The sequence below is a fragment of the Chrysochloris asiatica genome, unplaced genomic scaffold (genome assembly GCF_000296735.1).
Source record: "Chrysochloris asiatica unplaced genomic scaffold, ChrAsi1.0 scaffold00285, whole genome shotgun sequence".
Taxonomy (NCBI): Eukaryota; Metazoa; Chordata; class Mammalia; order Afrosoricida; family Chrysochloridae; genus Chrysochloris; species Chrysochloris asiatica.
Genome location: NW_006408803.1, coordinates 2331191 through 2350489, shown reverse-complemented (window position 1 = coordinate 2350489; position 19299 = coordinate 2331191). Strand labels below are relative to the sequence as shown.

Genomic DNA, 19299 nt, shown 5'->3' with positions numbered 1-19299 from the left:
ATATATAGATATAGAGAGAGATATATAGATATATATATTTGCTGATCACCAGGATGTATGAGATGAGAGAAAGGGAGGGAGGGAAGGGAAGATAGAGCACAGGGTAGGGAATTGACACAGCATAGCTTGGGTGCTGGGGGTGTGAGGCGGGGGGACAATACACAAGAAAGAGGAGTAGAATGGAATAACAAGGCTGATGGGAGAACAGTTAGGCATGTGTGCATGGCCTAAGTGGGACAGAAGTAAATGATGATGTATGCACAACCTTGGAACAACTAGGCTCTGTGATACAGGGATTGAGGCATGGTTTGAATGGGTAAAATAGGGGAATAATGTTAAGATGCTTGGCTGTCTTTTGAATCTGGTTTTCCCTTGCCTACCATTGTAAAATAGACACATGAGAGGGGAAGAAAGGAATAGCCAGAAACATCATCACAGAAAGCTTGTAATTCCATCATTAGCCTACAACTGATTGGAATACATTAAAGGGGACTAGAAATTGCTAAATTAAAGAGGCTTCCTGTGGAGCCTTTACATTGCATATGACCATAGGTGGAATCCAGAACCCCATCCAGAATTGTCTGAGGTAGGCAATTTCCACTGGAAAGGACAAGTGGACCAGACTGAAATGGCTAGAAGAACAAAAGACACTTTGTGAATGAAAGACTGGCAGGAAAAATCCGAAACAATAATGGCAGTCTGATTGATTATTACAAGAACAAATAAGCTGTTTGCCCAGGAACCATCAAGGCAAGTGGTCAGGACCCCTCAGAGCAAACTCCCTTCCAAGATAAGACTCAAGGGGAATACTTGAGCAGGAATGTGGTCTGGCTGGTGACCACGTTGGTCACCAATAAGGGGAAGAGGAGTAAAAAACAGCGATGAAGTAGTAGAGCTAAGTCTGACCACATTCAATAGACCCCTATAAACCCAGGTGGAGACCTGGATGGCAACAATATGGAAATACCCAAGGACTCCTGGGCCCAAAGTCAGTGACATAGCCACAGAGAACTAGAGCAGAGAGTGAAGCATCCAGCTGATATGAAGTGAGGGGAGATGCATAAGAACACCCATACTTGCAGATAGTACCCACTTGACCTGGCTCCAATGTCTGGATGATCAGGACTTGACTAGAAGAAGAAAGAAGAGGGGGGAAAAAAGAGTAATCTGCTACAATTTGATGACCTTTATGATTGTAGTAGCTCAAAAAAGGAAACAAGTCTTTACAGCAAGGACGACTCCCACCCCCTCAGTACACAGGGTTGACAGGGATAGGCAACTTAAACATTGGCTACCCAAAATGGGGGGTAGGGAGGCTATAAAGGCAAGAAGTGACTGGCTTACAAGCTTTCAAGAGGAAGCCTAATTTCAAACAGGGCGGGGGAAGGTAATATCTCCACTGAATGATATCCAATCTGTTGGGACCGGGCTGGCAAAAGGAAATGGGGTAAGGCTCTTTTGGTACAATAGTGAATAATTTCCATCAGGACTGACTGTGAGAGTAGGAAATATAGAGGTAGATGTTTTTTGACAAAAGGAGAGGAGTGATTGATTTTACAGCCCAGGAACAGAGGTCTCTGGGACCATCAAGTGAGAAGAGTGGAGACTGGTACCCTACCCTAGAGAGGCAGTGATGCCAGGGATGGAGACAGAGAAGATGTTGTGGACAATTAGAGCAGCTGGGGACACTGAACTCAGGGAAGGAAAGGGGCTGTGTGCTGATGGCCGTGGGGCAGGCCTTTTGGGTGTACCCTTTGGTTATTTGATGATGCATGGAGGGGATTGTAATTATTGCACTGAAATGAAATACGATAGGATGAATGTAAAACTGATGTTCTCCCATGTAAACTTCCCAATAAAAACTTAAAATAAAATTTAAAAAACAAAGGCTGGAATAAAAAAAAAGAAAAAGAAAAAGAAAAAAAGAAGCAGAAGCATTTGGGAAAAGAAGCTGCAAACAAACAAACAAACAAACAAACAAACAAACAAACAAAAATGAACGGGGAAATAGCAAGTTTAGAAAACAAAAGAGAGAATGGTTTGGGAGAAAGAAGAAACAATCAAAATAATGAACCAAAAAGAAGCTAGTTCCCAGACCCAGAGAATAGAAAATTCTGGGGTTTCTTGCCATGAGATGATCTCATGTCATGGGTGGATAAGGGTAAGACAGTAACACTCAATCATAGATGGAGCTCCTTTAGAGCTAGGTGTTGTCTCTTCTGAGCACTCAATCTGGCAGTAGTTTGTGCAGACCAAAAAACAGTCAGAAGATCTGAGCATATCCCCACTACAGAGAGCCAAGGGTGAGAGGCCCCTCTAGTTCAGGGCTGACCAGAACTTTCTCTGTGGATCTGGAATAGGCCACATCTGATTCCAGGTACCAGTATTGGTTCTGCTAGCTTCTCAAACACTTTGATGCAACTCTGACAACCCAGAGAGCAGGAGCGTCCTTGGGAATGTGTGAGGATGGGAGCTGGCCATGCCTTTGGCCACCAGGGCAATGTGAGGTACAAGAAAATACAATAACAAAAAACATACATACCTTTCTCTCCACCAATAAATGGTATGTTTCTGCGACCTACCGTCATCTTGCCTTCAAAGTCGCCTGCAAAAGTTCAAGATGGCCACACTGAGGCTGGCCAGCATGAACAAATCTCCAGTCTTTTTGTTTTCTTTTTTTCTCCTTCAAGCATCTGTTCAGTTGCTTCTCCTAGTGAGAGCTAGTCCACAGCTGTTCAGGGTCTACTCTACAGATTTGGAGCAGAGCCTACCTGAACAGGGTAAATAGGGATACTTCCCCTTCAATCTTTTAATGACCCTCTACCCCCACCTCCCCCACCCCCCCACACACAGCCATAGCACTCATCTCTGTGCAGCTCTGACCATTGGGAGAGTGAGAACTTCCCTGGTGGTGTACTCAGATTTTGTCACCTTACTTCTGGTCACCAAGGGAATGTGGAAAACAAGAATAAAAAATTGCACCTTAATAACTGTGAGCCATAGGTATGTTTCTGCAACACCAGTATCTTTTCTTGTCTCTGAAGCTACTCACAAAGGCTTAGGATGGCTGTGCCTTTCTGGTCAGTAGGCACAGGTCAACAGTCACTCTCCCTGCCATATCTGCTCAGCTCTCTCTCCTAGTAAGCATTCAGTTCACTTCTCTATCCCTTCATCTGAAGTTCCGAGTTCCAGAACTATCACCTGTATTTGCTTCATTTGGTTTTCCCTATCTTTGTTGTGGCACTATAGGTTAATGCGATGGTCTGCAAAGTCAGTTTGAACTTCAAATTTGGCAGTTCAAGCTCACCAGAGCAGCTCCTCAGAAACCCTACACAGTTTCACTCGACATCACTTAACAACAACAATCTTTGTTGTAAAATGTCTATATAGCGTTTCTGCCTAGTCTGTTGTCTTGTTGCTTCTCTCTGGACAAAAATTATTGGAAAGGTAATTCATTTCAAAGAATAATTAGTGTTTCACTTTCAAGATGTACAGAAATCAAGACACCCATGGGGAGTTATCTCTCAGGGGCAGAAGTGCCGTTTTTTGTTGTTTTTTTTTACTAGATTTCACAAAATTTCACTTTTGGTGGGTGGAGTCAAACAACTTTTCTATGGTACGTTTTAGTGAAAAATATATGAATTGTCCTCCTCTGGTAGATTTCTGCATTACACAGGTCCTAGCTTTTTCAGGTTTTTCTGTAGGTACATTCTTGATTGGCTGCTCATGTGCCATCGAGTGAGATCTGACTCAGTGATCCTGAATAGGGTTGCTGACACTGTAATTCTTTACAGAAGCAGACAACTCCAGCAGAGTGCCTGGTACACTTAAACCATTGACCTTGTGGGTAACAACCCAAAAGGCTTCTGATATATACACATGCTGTTGTTTGAAAGAGTCTGGAGTTGGTGTTTCGATTCATAAAGACCCTGTATATGGTTTCTGAGGCTTTAAATCATTAGTGTGAGTAGAAAGCCTCATCTTTCTGCAGGGGGCTTGAACAACTTTGAACAACTGACCTTGTAGTTCACAGTCCAGTGTTTATCCTATGAAGCCACCACACTCACATATACATACATACACACATATAATTTCAATATAGACAACTTATATTTCAATATTATTTTGAATTCTAATAATTTGATAATACACAAGATTATCTAGCATATGTTCAAATAAACAATTCTGTTTTTCATTCTGTTTTCAATTGTGCATAAATATACTTCTGATCCTTAAAAATGAAACAATTTGGAGAGTTTTGAGGAGAGCTACAGCCCAAAGAGACTAGAAAATGTTTCTTTGAAAATAAGTAGATCTATCTATTAAGAATGATTCACTCATTATCACTCAAATAAATGCTAAGCAATTGAAATCCATCTAATTGCAAGCACTCTAAATATGAATATTGCCTTCCTCTCCTAACTTCTCTGTCATTTCAATGCACCTTTTTTTTTCCCCCAAATCACCTGGGATCCATAGTAGAGCTGAGTTTTAAAGCTGAGCACCTGGTCTGACAGCATCTGCCAGCCCTTTGTTCCTAACCAGGGTTGAATGAATGAATCCTACAAGCCCTGTCAAGCATGCATACACATCAGATTTTCTTGCATTCAATTTCTTCCACTAGACCTTAAGTCTGGTAAATCTTTTCATTATTTGGTCTCATTTGTTCCATCTACTTTGTGGTCTCTAGAATCCAAAAATACACATAAGAAGTCTAGATTATATCTGATACTTCTAGAACACCAAAGAAGAATGGAGGAAACCATAACTGGAAGAAGTTTTAAAAAAAGAAAATACACACATAACAGCTCCCTGTTCTTTCTATAGTTATAAATCTGAGTTTATACTCAAATTTAAAATCTCAACATCTATTATGTGCAGTCAGTATTTATAGAAATTTCAAATATCTCCTACACAAAGCAGGTAAGCCTTACCCAATACTTAGTTTTTCATTCTTTTCCTAGTATCACCCAGAATTTGGATTCCTCCTCATGAGCTTTTCCGATATACTTTTTACATTTCCAAAAATAATTTCCGATCTAACATTCCCCGTGATATTGAGTCTATACCTCAACTTCCATCTGCTTCCTACTCTCCCAATTTCTTTAGACTATACAACTAAGAATATGGTACTTGGCTTAGCTTTCATTATTCTTAATTATTCAGAAATCTTTCCAAACTTTAGCCTTTTCCAAGTTCCTTCTTTCAGTCAATACAGACAAGTTTCTCAGTTGTACTCAGCTACAACTATAATTCTGAGACTTCTGTTAAAATTACGTCACTCACTTCAATCCTCAATAAAACAAATCCAGGAAAGATATTTTCCATTTTAATTATATAGACAAAAAACTTAAAATAGAACTTCTAGCAAAATGGTGGACTAAGGAAACATGCTACAGACCCACTACAGAAAAGACATGAGATACAAAATGAAACATATATGAATAAATACTGGAAGCCCTAAGTTTCATGGAAAGGTTTGAGAAGTGGCTTGATAAAGAAAAGAAGCTGAATAAAGTGGCTAGAGAGAAGACAGAAGGGTGAATTGTCAGCTGGCCTGATGGGTAATGGTCATCTTGAACTTTTGCAAGCAGCATTCAATTGACATAGCAACCTGACAAAAATAAAAGGACAACGGTGGCTGGCAATAAGAAATGTGGGATCCTCCATTATTCCTCATATCATATTAGTGGCCGGGTACCACTTTCACCCAACTATCTGTTAGTGACATCCCCCACCTTGCATAGCCATGGCTCTGTCTGAGGTTGGAGTAATGCCTTGGTGGACTGGGCACCATTCCTGAGTCTTATGAGACCAGCAGAATTTGCAGTGATAGGACCCAGCCCTTCATAGGTAAACAGGAACTCTATCCATAACAGTTGTCCTGCCCCTAGCTGTACTCAGGGTTTGAAAAAGTTCTCAGTGTATCTTATAAGCAAATTTATAACCTCAGCCACTATATGAATTTGCAAGAACTACATCAAATCATTTTGCTACAATCATATATTGAAAGAGAAGTTCCAGAGGTTCAAGCTGGATTCAGAAGAGGCCGTGGACTGAGAGATACCATTGCTGATGTCCGATGGATCTTGGCTGAAAGCAGAGAATATCAGAAAGATGTTTACCTATGCTTTATTGACTATGCAAAGGCTTTCGATTGTGTGGATCATGACAAGCTATGGACAACATTGTGAAGTATGAGTATTCCAGAACACTTAATTGTACTTCTGAGATATCTGTACCTCAACCAAGAAGCAGTTGTTCGAACAGAGCATGGGAACACTGAATGTTTTAAAATTGGGAAAGGTGTGCGACAAGGTTGTGTTCTTTCACCATACTTATTCAACCTGTATGCTGAGCAAATAATACGAGAAGCTGGGTTCTATGAAGAAAAACGTGGCATCAGGATTGGAGGAAGACTCATTAACAACCTGCGATATGCAGATTGAAGAAAAGAGAAAAGATTGAAGTTGTCAAGGACTTTATTCTTCTTGGATCAACTATCAACACTCGCGGAAGCAGCAGTCAAGAGATCAGATGACGTATTGCATTGGGCAAATCTGCTGCACAGGAACTTTTTAAAGTGTTGAAGAGCAAAGATGTCAGTTTGAGGACTAAGGTGCACTTGACCCAAGCCATGGTATTTTCAATAACCTCATATGGATGTGAAAGCTGGACAGTGAATAAGGAAGATTGTAGAAGAATTGATGCCTTTGAGTTGTGGTGTTGGAGGTGAATACTAAAAGTGCCATGGACTGCCAAAAGAACCAATAGATCTGTTTTCGAAGAAGTGCAGCCAGAGTGCTCCTTGGAGGACAGGATGGTTAAGCTTCATCTCTCATAATTTGGACATATTGTCAGGAGGGAACAGTCACTGGAAAAGGATGTCATGCTGGGTAAGATGGAGGGTCAGAGAAAAAGAGGAAGAGCCCCAACGAGATGGATTGGCCAGGCAGCATCTTTGTTGCATCAAGTGTGGCGGCGGTAGTGAGGTTCGCCCAGGATCGGACATTGTTTTGTTCTGCTGTGCATGGAGTCGCTATGAGTCAGTTCCAACTCGATAGCACCTGACAACAACAACAACACATCAAATCAGGTTCCCTGAACACAGACTATATCTAGGACAATAGGCGCTCCATCTAGGACTAGGCATTTCCCCCCTACACTTGTGTGCTCCTTGATGGGAAGAGGGTGCCAATTTATATAGGATGTCATTACCCCACAGTTTTCTCCATTCTAGGTCTTGCCACTGCCACGATTTGCTCCTTTCTTTATTTTTTTCTCTTCCTTCCCTTGTTTTTAATCATTTCTTTCTCTGATTTCCTTTTTTATTTTCTACCATTTGTCTTAGTTTTTCTCTTTTTTATCATTTGTCTTAGTTTTTTTTAAAATTATGATTCTTTTCTTTTCTTTTTCCTCCTTCCCTAGTTTTCCTTATTTTATTTTTGCTCTTTCTTTTTCTCTTCCCTTGACTTTATTTTCTTCTCCTTTTTTTAAAGTTATTAAATTCCTATTTCTTGCTGTTGATTGCTTGATTTTCCCCTTATGTTTTTCCATATTATTCTGATTTACTGCTGTTTGTTGTGTTTTTGTTATTGTTTTTATGTTCCACCCAACAAAATATGAATATGTGGCCCAGCATCACCCATACTATACGCAGCCCTACCTACTGGACAAGGACAACTACCCACTCCTATACCACCTGAGCCAACCAAAAACCATATACTCAGCAAAATTTTCCCACTGCCATGATGGGAAAATTAGAGCATTTCCAGATTATCAGAAACTAAAGGAATTAGTAAAACCAGACCAATCTTACTAGAAATACTAAAAGGAGTTTTTCAGAGAATCAATAGCAGACAACAACCTGAGATTAACTAATATGACAACACCAGTCAGAAGTCAAACAAATACAGAAGTAAGAGTCCAAAGTAGAACAAACGTATTGTTGTTGTTACCTGTCATCGACTCATAGTGACTCTATGCACAACAGAACAAAACAGCCCAGTCCAGGGTCAAACTCACAATTGTTGCCCCGCTTGAGCCTATTGATGCTGTCACTTTGCCAATCCATCTTATTGGGGATCTTCCCCTATTTCCCTGACCCTCCACCTTACCAAACATGGTATCCTTCTCCAGTGACTGGTCCCTCCTGACAATATGTGCGAAGTATGAGAGATGAAGTCTGGCCATCCTGGCTTCCAAGAAGCACTCTGACTGTACTTCATCCAACACAAATCAATTTGTTCTTTTGGCAGTCCATGGTATTTTCAATATTCTCCTCCAACACCATAACTCAAATGCATCAATTCTTCTATGGTTTTCCTTATTCACTGTCCAACTTTTGTGTGCATATGAGCTTTTTGAAAATACCTTGGCTTAAGTCTGGCACACCTTAGTCCTCAAGCTAACATTTTTGCTCTTCAACACTTTTAAAAGGTCTTGCGCAGCAGATTCGCTTAATGCAATTAGTAGTACAATTTCTTGACTTCTGCTTCCATGAATATTGATGGTTGATCCGAGCAAAATGAAGTCTTTGATATCTTCAATCTTTTCTTCATTGATATGGTTATTGTTTATTGGTTCAGTGGTTAGGATTTTTGTTTTCTTTACATTGAGATGCAATCCATGCCAAAGACTCTGTTCTTTGATCTTCAACAGTTAGTATTCTAAGTTCTTCAATTTCAGCAAGTATGGTTGTATCATCTGCATATCACAGATTGTTAATGAGTTTTCCTCCAATCTTGATGCCATATTTTTCTTCATATAGCACAGCTTCTTCAACCCTTTAAAAGTGCTGAAGAACAAAGATGTCAGCTTAAGGACTAATGTGCACCTGACCCAAGCCATGATGTTTTCAATAACCTCATATGCATGTGAAAACTGGACAGTTAATAAGGAAGACCATAAAAGAACTGATGCATTTGAGTTCTGGTCTTAGAGGAGAATATTGAAAGTGTCATGGTCTATCAAAAGAACAGATAGATTTGTGTTAGAAGAAGTGCAGCCAGAGTATTCCTTGGAGGCCAGGATGGCCAAACTTAAATCTCTCATACTTCAGATATATTATCAGGAGGGACCAGTCACTGCAGAAGGATATCATGTTTGATAAGGTGGAGGGTCTGGAAAAAGATGTATTGACAAAGTGGCAGCATCAGTGGGCTCAAGCGTGGCTACAACTGTGAGGTTAGCCCAGGATCAGGCAGTGTTTTGTTCTGTTGTGCATAAAGTCACTATGAGTTGGTATGGACTCGATGGCACCTAACAACAACAACAACACAGCTTCTCGGAATATTTGCTCAGCACACATGTTGAAGAAGTATGGTGAAATAATACAGCCCTATAGCACACCCTTCCTAAATTTAAACCATTCTGTGTTCCTGTCTTCTATTCGAGCAACTGCCTCTTGGTCTATGTACAGCTACCTCATGAGCACAATTAAGTATTCTGGAATACTCATACTTCGCAAAGTTGTCCATAGCTTGTCACGATCCACGTAATTGAAAGCCTTTGCATAGTCGAGAATGCACAGGTAAATACCTTTCTGGTAACCTCTGATTTCAGCCAAGATCTATCTGATGTCAACAAAGATATCTTTCATCCCATGTCCTCTTCTGAATCTGGTTTAAACCTCTGGAATTTCCCTGTCAATGTATGGTTGTAGATGTTTCTGTATTACCTTTAGTAAAACAGAAAAAAACTTGTAAGATTGAAAACGGGAACCAGATATGTCACTTTGCAATGTAATACCAAATAGAGAGGAAGTAAAGAAAATTTCAAGATAGAATATACTGTTTGGGAATTAACTAGTATGGAGTTACTTGGGTGAGCGGAAGGCAATATATGATGGAGGCTGTTCATCATGCTTGGTAAAATGGAAAGTAAGTGAAAAAAGAGGAAGACTCTCAGTGAGATGGAATGACAGAATAGCAGCAACAATGATTTCAAAGTAGCAGTTATTAGTTTGGCACAAGTCTGTGCATTGTTTTGTTATGTTGACGGCAATGTTTTCTTTTGTCATACACAGTGTTGCTATGAGTTGGAACCTACTCAGTACATAACAACCACAACAACAACTCTTCCTCTCCCTTCCACACCTATTCAGCCTGTGTTTCTATTCATGCATCTACTCATAGATCACTGTTATTGCAGATTTGTATATATAACAGTATTTACTTCTGTGGGTTTTAACTCTTACTTTGCTCTCAGTGTTTTCTACCTCCATCATTTTTTGCAAACCTCCATTTTAGGTAGCCAATGTCTAAATTGTCTGTTCCTATCAACCCTATAGGAGTCCTGGTGTGGCTCTGTGAGTTAATGCATCAGACTGCAAAGCCATTTGAACTGCAAAGTTGGATGTTCAAGCTCACCAGCGTCTCCTTGGAAACCCTATACAGGGTGGTTATGGGTCAGAACTGACTCGACAGCACTTAACAATAACATCAACCCTCAGGGGGTAGGCTTGATCGTTGATGTGAAGAATCCTTCCCTATTGGTTGGTATTTTGAGCTACTACAGCCATATGTATAGTTCAAATTCATCAAATTGTAGCAATTTACACTTGGTTCCTTTACCAAATTTCTTTATCTTCCACTAGTCAAGCTCTGGTCATCAAGCCATTGAAGCTAGTCTGGATGTTCTTGTGCATCTTCCCCCACTTCATATCAACTAGATGCTTCACTCATAGCTCAAGCCCTCTGTGGCTAGGTCAATCTCCATGGGTTCGGAAATTTCCAAATCTCCCAAACTTCAGACCAACCAGCCCAGCTTCTCTCTGTCATCTCGAGGTTGACAGGAGTCTATGGATCATGACCAAACTCAGCCCATATCTTCATTTCTGACTTTCCCCACTTCCACTCACATGTAGAGAAATGTGGTTGCCAGCTAGCTTACATGCTCTTTGAGTTTCAGTCTTGAAGAAGGTTTTGTCCTGAAGCATTCCATCTTCTTTTGATTTGTTCTACATTGTTCAATAGTTTGCCAATGAAATCCTCCAATATTTCAAGTTGAGGTTTGACTTTTTCTTGAGTTCTTTCATTTGAGAAATGCTGAACATGTTCTTCCCTTTTGGTTTTCTAACTCCAGGTCTTTGCAAATTTCATTGAATTATTTAATTTTTCTTCCCCAGATAGCTCTTTAAAATTTTTCTTCTTGTTTTTTACTTTCTCCATACTTCCATTCTTGTTGGCATCTCAATATTGGAGAACAAGTTTCAAAGTCTCTTCAGACATCCATTTTGGTCTTTACTTTCTTAACTGTCTTTTTAATGACCTTTTGCTTTCTAGTGTATGATATTCTTGATGTCATCCCATAGCTCTTCTGGTCTTCATTCATTAGTGTTTAATGCACCAAATCTGTTCTTGAGATGGCCTCTAAATTCAGGTGGGATATATTCAATGTCATACTTTGGCTTTCATGGACTTGTTATAATTTCTTTCAGCTTCAGCCTACTCATGAATATAAGCAATTGATGATCTGTTCCATAGTTGGTTACTGGACTTATTTACACATTATGTTAAGGTTTTGCACTATCTTTTTCTAGGGTTATGGTCAGTGTGATTTCTCTGTATTACATCTTTTATGTTTTTTTAAAAAAATGTATTTGTGATGAATAAGTCACTGGTCTTGCAAATGTCTATCTTGCCATCACCAATGTCATTTATATCACCAAGGTCATATTTTCCTAATATGGATTCTTCTTATATGTTTCCAATCTTAGCATTCCAATCACCAGTAATTACCAAAACATCTTGATTGCATGTTTGTTTAGTGCCATACTGAAGATGATGGTAGAATTCTTCAATTTCACTTCACTGACATTATTGGTTGGTGTGTAAATTTGAATAATTGTGGCTTTAAATGGTAATCATAGAAGGGTTATTCTTGTTATGGTTAGATGTCCTCTAGTGGCTATGACTTATTGTGACCTAATGCACATCAGAACAAAACACTGACCATTCCTGAGCTTTCCTCACAATTGTTATTATACTTGAGCCCATTGCTGCTGCCATGATGCTAATTCAACATTTTAGAGATCTTTCTCTTTTTTGTTAACTCCACTTTTTCAAGCATGATGTCCTTCTCCAGGTTCTGGTCCCTGATGGTAATATATCCAAAATATGAGACTCCAAGTCTTGCTATCCTGTCATGTAAAGAGAATTCTGGCTGTACATCTTCCAATACAGATTTGTTTGTTCTTCTGGAAGTTCACAATACTTTAAATATTCTTCTCCAACACCAGAACTCAAATGAATTAATTCTTATGTGGTCTTCCTTATTCATTGTCCAATTTTCACTTGACTATGAGGCTATTTAAAATACCATGGCTAGGATTGTTGTTGCTGTTGTTACAAAGTACCATTGAATTAGTTTTGACTCATAACTACCCCGTATAGTGTTTCTGAGGAGTGACTGGTGAGTTTGAGCTGCCAACTTTGTGGTTCAAACTCATCTTTTATTCCAGTGCTTATACTACAATGCCACATCAGTCCTCAAACTGACATTTTTGCTCTTCAACACTTAAAAAAAGTTCTTGTGTAGGATATTTGCCTAATGCAATATGTCATTTGATTTACTGACTACAGCTTCCATTAGTGTTGATTATAGATTCAAGTGAAATGAAATCTTTGCCAACTTCAATCTTTTCTCCATTTATCATATTATTTATTGGTCCAGTAGTGGAGATTTTTTTTTTTTTCCCTTTGGGGTTTTTATCTTTGTCAGTATTTTAAGTCCTCTTTGCTTTTAGCAAATAAAGTTGAGTGTCTGCATACCACAGATTGTCAATGAGTCTTTCTCCAACCCTGCTGCCACATTCTTCTTCATATAATTCATATTCTTAGATTATTTGCTTAGCATGAAGTTTGAATAAGTATGGTGAAAGAATACAACCCTGACACACACCTTTCCTGATTTTAAACCATTCCGTGTCCTGTTGTTCTGGTCAAATGACTGCCTCATGGTCTGTGAACAGGTTCTTCATAAGAAGTGTTCTAGATAATCCATTCTTTACAATGTTATCCATAAATTGTCATGATCAACACAGGAGCAGGTATAGTCACCATGGCACAGGTAAACTTCTTTCTGGTATTCTTTACTTTCAGCCAATATCCTTCTCACATCAGCAATGATATCCTTCATTACCCATCCTCTTCTGAATCCAGCTTGATGGAATTTCCTGGAAAATGTACTGTTGCAACAACTTTTGAATTATGCTTAATAAAATTTCACTTAATGTTACATTAATGATATTTTCTGATGATTTCTGCATTCTGTTTGGTCACCTCTCTTTGAAATGAGCACTAATAAGGATCTCTTACAATCATTTGACCAGGTATCTGTCTTCAAAATATCGTGGAACAGATAAGTATGTCCAGTGCTGCATCAGTTTCTTGAAAGATTTCGATTTGCATTCCTTCAATTCCTGAAGCATTATTCTTTGCCATTGCCTTCAGTGTACCTTGGTCTTCTTCCTTCAATACATTGGCTCTTGATCATATACTACCTCCTGTAGTAGTTAAACATCAATCAATTTATTGGGATACAGTGACTCTTTGTATCCCTTACATCTTTTGATGTTTTCTAGAGAGTAAATTTGAATAATAGTGGTGCTAGTCTTCTTTGTAGGCATCTGGATATTATCATATCACAGACAGCATTATATTTCAACATAGATCTTGATTTCTTTCTTTCTTTTTTTTTTAACTATGAATGTGATGCCATTCCTCTTCAATTTATCATTCATGACATAATACACCATATGATTGTCAGATTCAAAACGGCCAATACCAGTCTATTTCAGCTCACTAATGCTTAGCATATCAATTTTTATGCATTCTATTTTATTTTTGACAACTTCCAATTTCTCTAGTTTCATACTTAGATTCTCTCCTTGTTCTGATTATCCATGGATGTTTGCAGTGGTTTCTCCTTATTTTGAATTGTGCCCCATCAGAAAATGAAGATCCAAAAAGGTTTACTCCACTTGTGCCATGTCAGTCAACTCTTTGATGAGGCAACTCTTTACCAGTCATATTTTGATTGTCTTCCATCAGAAGGGGCTCACCTCCAGGCACTATATTTGATGGCTATTCTTAGTGTTTCAATATTCAATATTCTGGTGCTATCTGACAGTATTCCAATATTTGTCTATTTATGTATTTTTTAAACTTCTTTTTTATTAATTGAGTGAAGGTTTATAGACAAGACCATCAGCTGTAAATTCAACAAATCATAGACTTTATGTCATCTCAAGTATTACAATGTCCTCCATGTAGCAACAGTTACCACAATTCTTCACTATAGTTTCTATTTTCATACTACCCACCTTCCCATTCCTTTTCAACTTTGTCCTTAAGAAAACATTGTAATTTGGATTTTGAATGATTGACCACTCCATAGTGAAGTTACTTTACTAGTGTTGTTGTCCCCCACATCCCTATAAACCTATCTACTGCTTGACTGAAAATTGGGCCATGAGGATGAGTTATTTTCTAGACTTGAAAGGTGGTCACAGGTCATAGTCTCAGGTCCATCCAGTCTCTTTCTGACAAGGAAACCTGGTGGTTTTTTGTTTGTTTGTTTGTTTGTTTTTAACTTTAAATAATTTTGAATTTTGCTCTATATTTTCCTCCATTCTATCTGGGACCCTCTAATCAGAGTATCCCTTTCATTGTAGTTGGTAGTGGTAGCCATGCACTGTCATCATTCTGGTCTCAGAGTTATGGGGACTTATGTTCATATGTTCATGAGTCTATTGAACTAATTTATTCTAATTTTCTTTAATTCTTATCACTCTTCTTTCTTCTGCATATGGAGATGTGCACTTAGATGGTTGCTCATAAGCTTTCAAGTTGCCAGATGCTACTCATGCAGTAGGAGGTAAAACATTGTTTTTGTTGACTGTGTTATGCCAATTGACCATGGTGTTCCTTGAGACTATGGTCCTGAGACACCCAGCCTTATATACTTGATACTATATTCAGTGACTAAACATACAGAGTTTTGGTGTGGTGATGTGGGTTAATGTGATGGACTTCAAAGTCAATTTGAACCACAACGTTGGTGATTCAAGTTCACCAGTTGCTCCTCAGAAACACTATACAGGGTTACTATGGGTTAGAACCAACTCAACAGAACCTAACAACAACAAACATACAGAAGGAGTCTGTCCCTCCTTCTTCATTGTCTCTTTTAGCCTAGAAGCTCAGCTGAAATATGTCCACCATGTGTGACTCTGCTGGTATTCAAAATACTGGTAGCATAATTCCCAGCATCAAAGAAACACACAAGTCACCACAGTATGACAAACTGACAGATAAGTGTGGCAGGGAAGGGTTAGAGAGACGAAAACACTGCTGTCAATAGTGTATAGATATAGATGGAGTATATGTCAACAAAAAGCTATAGCCTCACATTTAAAAACATATTTTTTAATATCATGTTCTATAATTTTGTAGCAATGCTTTTGGCTTGCCCTTGTAACTGGTATAGATAGTAAGCTTAGTTAACTTGAGATTTTTAAATTAAGTAAGTGAATGAGTCTTCCCAACAGCCCTGACATTTTTTGAGACAAGGCCATATGAGATGAGAGGAAGTAGAATAATTTTTGGTTTAAAAGATAAAGATAGGAAAGGGTAGAAAACAATAAAACAGAGCAGAATTGTATGCAAAGCAACTTTATAATTTGTGGTTGGATTGGAAATATCTACGTCAAAGGAAAGAAGACATAAATATAGTTTTAAAAGTTTGTAGAAGTTAAGAGAGGCTCCTTAGCAGAGGCACAGAGAAACCAGAAAAAGGTGCTTTCCCAGAGCATCTCCAGAGTTTTGGATGTAGTATAAGGTGCAGGGTATGAGTTTCCCACAACCACCGGTAGAGAAATCTGACTGTGAAAAGAAAAATACAGTGATTTCTGAATCAATTGGGATGTGGGACAATCCCTACAGCTCTGAGCTGAGAAACGAGGTCCGGGCCACAACCAGCCTGATACAGTGATACAGCACTAAAAACCATGGAGCAGCATCTGAAAAAAGAGGTGTGACAGATTTTACACTCTTCTTTCTTCCTCTTCCCTGTCGTACCTTCTCTGACCAGTCGGACACCTTCAGGCAGGTGGGATCACACCCACAAAAGGGTCCAGCATTGTGCCCACAGTTTCCCCATGGCACAGTGAGGAGGTTCCTGGGAGGAGCCCCATTCAGCCCACCGGGCTGATCTTTGGCACTGCTTATGACCTCGGCGGGACCCTTTATTCCTGCCTATGCAGAAAGAAAAAGCAGGTCTGGCCATATAGTCAAACTGTATGAGCACCCTGTAAAATGCCAACATAAAAGGCAAGAGCCAACACCAACTATTACACACAAAGATTCAGTTATTTTGGGAATTATGCTGTGCACACACAGATTCCTAACTGACCTTCAGAGATAAAAATAGTCGATAATGTTTCTTCTATTAATTTCTCAACATCTATCTGCATACCTCCATGGTGGTTACTAAAGGAGCAGCTTGACTGAGTGGACAATGCCACTGGAAGGTTCTACTGTGCATGTACACCGACCTGTACAGCAAAGGTTACTGTCAGTCGACTATGGTTTTATTTCAGTTTTTCAGTGGTGTTTTTGTCTCTACTTTTATAATGTTTCTGATTTTGGTCCTTTGGATCTCACTTTTCTCCTGGGAGTGGGAGCTTTCTCTTCCTATGTTACCCAAGAAGAGACAGCAATCATGACCATATAGCCAAGCTGCAAGCATACCCCATAATATACCACTATCTGGACAGAAGCCAATACTATCTGCTAGGCATTACACATGAAAAATGAAGCCTATCTCCAGATCACACCCACCAGGAAACACTCAGTAAGCTTAAAAAATAAAACAACATACATTCATTTAATCATTGAAAATTCATCTAACTACTGAAAATGTCCAAGAAAAAATAACAAAAGATCTCAACACATGTCCAAAAACAAAAAGAGAAACTGATACAAATGAGCTGGAGGCACACATATACTTTCCACAAGAGGAAGAGCAGGCTTTGGATTTGCCTTAGAAGGAATTCAGAAGAATGATATGAAAACAAATTCAAAAGCTCCACAGAGGGATGGAAGAAAATAAGGAAGAAGTCAGGAACATGCTACAGGAACAATCAAACAAGATACATATATAGCACTGGAAACAATTCAAAACCTACAAAAAGAGGTCCAGATGATTAATAATAAAATATCAGAAATGGGCATACACTAAAATGGAAAAGGAGTAGAATTGAAGAGATGGAAGCCAATAACAGAGAGCTGGATGACAAATCTCTCAGTACTGCTAAGATAGAAGAGCAAGCAGAAAAAAAGATAAAAACATCTGAAGAGGGTCCAAGATTCATGCTGAATATCATGAAGATGAATTACTTAAGAATTATTGGCATTCCAGAGCACGAAGAATCATAAAAGTCCACAGAGTAGGTAGTTGAGGATCTTCTGGAAGAAAGTTTCCCTAACATCTTGAAGGATGAGAAGATAAACATTCAAGAAAATTATGCCACAGGAATGATAGATCCCAAAAGAAAATCACCAAGACATATCATAATCAAGCTCTACAAAATCAAAGACAAGGAGAGTATCCTAAAAGTGGTCAGGGCAAAGAGAAGTGTTACTTACAAAGGCAAGCAAATCAGATTAAGTGCTGACTTCTCAGACAAACCATGCATGCAAGAAGGCAATGGGAAACATATATAAAACCCTAAAAGAAAAAAAATGCCAACCAAAAATCGTCTATCCAGTAAAAACTGTAAGACAAATATGATGGTGCAATTAAAACATTCCAGGATACACAGAAGCTAAGAGATTTTTGTCAAAGCCAAATCAGTACTTCAAAACATCCTAAAGGGAGTTCTTTGGAATGAAAACCAACAAGAACAGACAACAACCAGAGACTGACAGATGTGGCAACACCACCTGGAACTCAGACAACAGATAGCAGAGTTCAGAACAGAAGAAAATTACAACAACGAATACAAAGGAGTTGGGAGGTCAATTAAAGATCAAAATAATAGCAATGTCAAAGAAGGGGAAAATGTAGGAACAGAGATTCATGTGATGAGAAGATCAGGTAGATTGCAGGATACAATAGACAGTCTAACAATGGAGGGGAAAGTTAATAGACTATAGGGTAACCACAAATAAAGGTAATACTTCACAACTTACCATGAAAATGAATACCCAAGCAAAACAAGAAACATAAAAACTAAGAAGAAACTGACAAGAAATAGCACACACACACACACACAAAAAATGAACTCAGCACAAGAAGGCATGCAGAACAAAGGAATGAACAGACAAAAAAATTAACATAATGACAACAATTAATTCATATGTTGGTAATTACACTGAATGTCAGTAGATTATATGCACCAGAGAAAACACAGAGAGTGGCAGAATGTATAAGAAAACAAGAAACTTCAATATGCTTTCTGCAAGAGACACACATTACACACAAAGACAAAAACAGACTAAAAGTGAAAGGATGAAAAAAAAAAAAACATACCAAGCTAATTGCAATAAAAAAACAAACATGAGTGGCAATACTAATCTCTGATAAAATAAACTTTAAGACAAAAACCAGCATAAAAGATAAAGAAAGACAGTATGTCATGGTTAAAGTGTTAATTGAGCAAGAATACATGGACATAATAAATATCTACACTCCCAGTGAAAGAGCACCAACATAAATTGAGAAAACTCTATTAGAATTGAAGAAAGAAATAGATAATTCTATAATTATAATGGGATTTTAGTATGTCACTTTTGAAAAGGGATAGAACAACTGGAAAGAAATTCAAAAAAGTTACAGAGGAACTAAACAACACAATCAAACAACCTGACCTCATAGATGTGTACAGATCATTCAACCCAACAAGAGCACAATACACATTCTTTTCCTGTCCACTTGGAACATTTTCCAGAATTGACCATGTGTTAGGTCATAGGCAAGCCTCCATAAGTTTACAAACATCAAAATACTACATAGCATCTTTCAGACCACAGTGCTACTAAACTAGAAATCAACAATAAGACAAGCAAGGAAATAAATAGAGTACATGGAAACTGAATAACACCCTGCTGAAAAGCGACTGGGTAATAGAAGAAATTAAACATGAATTTGTAAAGTTCCTAGAAACAATGAGAATGAAAACACAATGTACTAATATCTTTGGAACACGGTAAAGTGGTGCTGAAAGGACAATTTATTGCGATAAATGGACACATCCAAAAAGAAGAAAGAACCAAAGTTAACAGATTAACACAG

The 19299-nt window shown here is 38.5% G+C and overlaps 1 pseudogene; it reads right to left on the bottom strand.

The window, feature by feature from the left end:
- The window catches only part of LOC102832974, a 29269-nt pseudogene extending 12784 nt beyond the window's left edge, over positions 1–16485 (bottom strand).
- Positions 16486–19299: the final 2814 nt, after the last annotated feature.